This window comes from Rana temporaria, chromosome 8 (genome assembly GCF_905171775.1).
Source record: "Rana temporaria chromosome 8, aRanTem1.1, whole genome shotgun sequence".
Lineage (NCBI taxonomy): Eukaryota > Metazoa > Chordata > Amphibia > Anura > Ranidae > Rana > Rana temporaria.
This window is the reverse complement of record NC_053496.1, coordinates 100,946,938-100,952,937: the sequence shown is the minus strand read 5'-3', so window position 1 is coordinate 100,952,937 and position 6,000 is coordinate 100,946,938.

Sequence of the window (6,000 nt, the reverse complement as noted above, 5' to 3'; positions counted from 1 at the left end):
GATTACCTCTGGGGGAGGCCTGCCTACTCCCAACTCCTGCAGTCCGGCTCCTCTCTCGAGTACACGCACAAAATACACTTTAGGGAAAAAAAAACATAACTGTGACCAATAACTTACCAGGATGATATTTATTCCGGATACGCCTGACCCGGTTCATCTGGCGCCTCTTCAGGTCGGACCACTTTTTGAGGATCGCCATGCGAGTGTGTTCTTCGCCTAGTTCCTCAATCAGGGAGCTTATAACTCCCTGTTTTTCTTGCTGCCTCCGCAGCTCATCGTATCCTGTTTCCAGGAACTTCTGCAAGATGAAGAACAAAGTATATTGTAATACTTTTGTTGACAGCCTTATGGATATATGACATAAATGTATGCTATTCAACAATTGGAAGCATTCTCGCCTTATTAATCAATGACAGGGGTAACATGACAGATTTTATATACTGCCATTTCCGTCGCCACCTTTTTTACATAAATATAGCAGCCATTATCATTTGCATAATTATGAATATATACTAACTTTTAAACTAGACTAAAATGCAGTTGAAGATAAGGAAATAACAGTGGTCAAAATACTTACACAAATCAGCAACTTTTCCTCAGATACAGTGAAATTACTTCCAACCATCTTGCTCTGCGATTGCGTTGCGATCATAAAGTTGGAAACTGGCAAGGGTCCAGGAAATGGTCGCGTGTTGTTCGCGTGTTGATTGCGCTGCTTGGACCGAGATGGGTCCATATGGCTTCGGCTGTATGGACCACAGTAACTCTTTTCCCTGTCAGGAGCCTAACGCCCCGGGGGGTCAGAGACGGGACCTTTTCGGAGGACCACTGACGTATGCAACCGTCGCAGTTTTTTGTGATGTCACTCTTTAGGTGTGTGCAAATTTTTCCTTGCACCGGGTGGAGTTTTTGGGTTGTGTTTTGCACGCCACAGGCTTTTCAACAGAAAATAACCAGCTGGAGGCAGAATGGTTGCAAAACACTACGGGTTTGTTACCTAACTCTGGGTTTCAAGACCAGTCCACCTCCAGCTGTTGCAAAACTACTACTCCCATCAGCCACGGTCTGTCAGTGCATGCTAAGAATTTTACTTTTGCTGCATCTAGGGTGCCACAGTTTAGAGACCCGTGCATAAAGGCCTGAAAAATGGGGGCCTGCAGAACTTACAATACTAGAAGTGCCAGCATTCCCAGGCATGCTGGAAGTTGTAGTTCTGCAACATCTAAAGGGCAATATGTATTCGAACGTCCTTGGGCCTTGAGGACACTGAAGTCAGGACGTTCGCATACGTCCTATGTCCAATAAAATGTTAAATTCATTATGCTAAATAACAAGGAAAAGTGCCTAAATACACATTTGCCAACCAGGGTGTCTGCAGCTGTCCAGGCATGCTGGGACTTGTAGTTTTGTAAAAGCAGGAGACACATTTTTTGTGAAATACTAATATCTGATCATATATACTAACTTTTAAACTAGACTTAAATGCAGTTGAAGATGATGAAATAACAGTGGTCAAAATACTTACACAAATCAGCAACTTTTCCTCAGACTTAGTGAAATTGCTTCCAACCATGTTGCTGTGTGATTGCGCTGCGATCATAAGTTGGAAACTGGCAAGGCTCCAGGAAATGGTCGCGTGTTGTTCGCGCAATTGCGCATGCGCGATCGAAAAATCGCAATCGCAATATGTATTTTGGTTAAAATATCATACATATTCGATTTCAGAGTGCTGCTACAGCAGTTTTCGAAATATCTGCAATCAATTTCGCATTCGCATGTTGCGATATTTCGATAAAATATCAGGAATATTCTGAGCCAATCAGAGCGCTCCTCCAGCATATCTCGAAATTGCGCAATAAATATCGCATTCGCATGTTGCGATATTTCGATAAAATATCACGAATATTCTGAGCCAATCAGAGCGCTCCTCCAGCATATCTCGAAATTCCGCAATTAATATCGCATTCGCATGTTGCGATATTTCGATAAAATATCACGAATATTCTGAGCCAATCAGAGCGCTCCTCCAGCATATCTCGAAATTCCGCAATTAATATCGCATTCGCATGTTGCGATATTTCGATAAAATATCACGAATATTCTAAGCCAATCAGAGCGCTCCTACCGCAGTTATTAAAAAAATCGCAATTATTTTCGCATTCGCAATAGCGAAAAATCGCAATCAATTAATTTCGATAAAATATCACGAATATTCGAATTTAGCGAATATATCTCGAATATTCGAATATATATTCGAGATATATCGCGAAATCGAATATGGCATATTCTGCTCAACACTATAATTTACCAGCTTCCGGGCCCAGTGTAACACTTTGACGATTTCTCCCCAAGCAACCCTACTTTCTTTCCCATGAAGTACCCGCCATCATCCTTGGTGACTAACATTTCAATCAATGCCAACACATTAACCACTTCTCAACTACTTAACATAAACTTATCATTTAACCTAACACAATGGACACAAACCACCACTCACGCCAATGGCAACACTTTCAACCTCGTATTCACACTCTCCCCATCTCTTACCTCACATGCCGCCAGCCTGCAAACAGTTTCCTGCAGGAACCTTCACCACCTCAACCCTTCCCTTCTTCATTCTGCTACTGACTTCATTTATGATAAAAATCGCAGCCCCTGTCCTGCCCAGACCTGACCACTTCCATCTACAACAACATACTGTCATCCTCCCTGGACACATTCATTTTTCTCAACGCAGAACCAGGCCTCGCCTGCTACAACCCTGGCAAACAGACAACACCAGAAGTCTTAAAAGACACTAGCGAGCGTGGCATAAAACTAAATCTCTACAAGACTTCACCCCTTATAAATCTACGCTTCTCAAATACAACTTCTGACACACTGCTAAACAAACCTACTACACCACTCATCAAAATCATCTCATCCAGCTCTTTTATATCCTTAATTCACCCCCCCCCCCTTTGCCTCCACCCACCAACTATCTATCTTACTGTCCAGGACATTGACAATCATTTCAATATTTTTTTTTACAAAATTCATGATGAGACTTCCAGCACCCAGCTTCCTCCCCAACCAACACACAAGGGCCAACACTATACTTTCCTCCTTCAACCCTGTTTCCACTGAGAAAGTTGCCAAACTCTTTTGCACAGCCCACCTCACCACCACCTGTCACCTTCTGCTCTATCCTAAACTCTCTAACCCACATCTTCAACCTCTCCTTCTACTCCAGCCTCCCCCCCAAACATGCACTGGTAACCCCATACCTAAAAAAAAAACTCACTGGACTCCTCTTGTCTGAATAACTTAAGACCCACCCCCCTGCTCCTGTTTGCCTCCAAGCTTCTTGAAGGCCTTGTCCACAACTGTATTAGCTCTTACCTCACTGACAACGACTGTTTTGATCCTCTACAGTTGGGCCCCTTCTATTCTCTCACTATACCTCTACCCTGGGCCAGTTGATAATCTCCCATGTCTTCCAATAACACCTCTATACTGACGACAACCAGATCTATCTCTCGACTCCTCAACCCCCCCCCCCCCCCAATCTTCTCATGTATCAAACTTACTGAGTGACATAGTATGGATGTCACGCAAATTCCTCAAACTCAATCTTTTTAAAACTGAGATAATAATAATAATAATAATAATAATAATAATAATAACATTGTGCCCTAACTTAGCTGTCAGACACCCAGTAAAGATTGGGCTACAATATGCCCACTTCCAAAAGTTACAAATTACGTTGTGATGGGGAACTTGCTCACTCACACCATGCTTGAAACCTCAATGCACTTGTACCTTGATTTCAATTATGTACCCAGTGCCATGATGTGTATTTCTATATGCGTTTTCATTTAATTCATTTATTCAAGTTCATCATCATCATTATTCAAGTTCATATTTCATTCAAGTTCATTTATACTTTCGTGCATTGTTTATGTATAATCCTCTGAACAAAAATGTATTGAAACAGAAATGCTCAAATATTCATAAAAGAGAAAAAAAACACTCCCCATAAGCTCAATATTAGCCAATATTGTAAAGATCTAAAGCACTGATGTGCTAACTTGAAATGATGTTTCAATTAACAAATTGAGCATTGCAAAACTCATATTACTCTAGGGCAGGGGTCTCCAAACTGCGCCCCAAGGGCCAAATGCAGCCCTTTGCTCAGGGCCTTATTCCTCCCACCGATACGAGGCACTATTCTTCCAAATGACTCCAACAAGGACTTTTTATTCCACTGATACCAATGATGAGATACAATTACTCCTACTAATAGGGGCACTACTCATTTTCCTACTGATCGCAAACTATGAGGACATATTTATTTATTCTCACCAATGCTCGGCCTGGGGCTTTTTCTGCCCCCGCTGGTCACAATCCGGCCCTCCTAAAGGCTGAAGAACAATAAACTGGCCCTTTGAAAAGTTTGGAGACCCCTGCTCTAGGGGGATCAGATTATCAGTTCAATAACACGTGGTTCCCTCCTAGTGAGCTCAAGGAATGGTTCCAACTTTCTGCTGTACCGAAAAAAAATGAACCTGCATGTGTGCATATAGGGGTTGATTTACTAAAACTGGAGAGTACAAAATCTTGTGAAGCTCTGCATAGAAACCAATCAGCTTTCAGTTTTTTTTTTGTCAGGTTGAACAAGCTGAAGTTAGAACCCGAGTGGTTACCATGCAGAGCTGCACCAGATTGTGCACTCTACAGGTTTAGTAAATCAACCCCACAGTCTGTAGAAGAAAGGGGAGCGTGTTGTAATATCCACAATGTATAATATTTCAGTGTAGATCTTGGACACTCCCCCAATACAAATCAACACTGCAGGTAAAAATCAAATTCCAAAAGTCAGATATGGAAGATTAGTTAGTTGTGTCCTTAATGCACCTTTAGAGAAAGTTTTTCATTATGCGTGTGCTCCATGGACACAAATTGTTCTTGGTAATACTAGCTGTCACAGACGTGGATAAAGTTTAATCCATAGATAACTTACAAAGTAAGATGTCACTTCATAAACGTTCTATATTAATAGAACAAGTATTCGTTCTTAACCATTCTTTTCCAGTTATCCAGCTATTGATGGGGTGAGATTGGACTTTTTTCTTGTTTATTAATCTATTTCCCCGTGGAACTTGGAAGTGATTGTTGATAATTAAAGTGCACTTATGGACAGTTGGACCTTACAGCACAATGACTATATAGCCACTTAAAGTCTTTATGCATTGAACTATACCAAGACCACAAAAATCTAAGTGCTTTAAATGCATTAAGACATTTGAGGGGGGTCAACTGAACTGCATTCTCTGTGGAATAGGTTACTTATCTGATCCTGATGTATGAAATTGCACATACTGGCTTACCAAGTTATTGTTCCTGTCCTAAAACAATAGGACTTTCAGGAAAAAACACTGGGGTCTAAAGACTAGTCCACACTATTTATTTATTTTTCCGCTCAACCCAAGGGGCTGGACGAAAAAAATTGAAGAGCTCAGGGGCCACTGTACTAACTATACAATGTTAGTAGAGCGATCTCCCCCCACTGAGCTATTGTGTTCTGACAGGGGGTGGCCCTCCCGCCAGAACACTTTGATCAGCGCTCTCAGTCATAACTGGATAAAATTTTATTTTGACGTTTGGGACTTCAGGTTCATGTAAAGTAACTATTTATGTTATCCACAGCAGGCATTTGGGTTTGGATCCGAATGTAATGAGACATCATTCTTGTTCTATTAATGTAAAACTTTTATGAAGTGACATACAAATTTGTAAGCCGTTTTTTTTTTTTTTTAATTTTCCTTGCATGTAGTTGGGTAATTTTTCCAACGTGAAACTTCACCACATTCACTGCAACTTCCCTTGCAAAGTGAACAGCCTTCTTCCCTTTAGTAAAGCAATCCCACTGTGGATCTTACTGACCCCCCTTTCTTCTACAGACTGCAAATGCAGGTTCATCTTTAGTAGAGCCATTCCTTCTGCTCATTAGGATGGAAC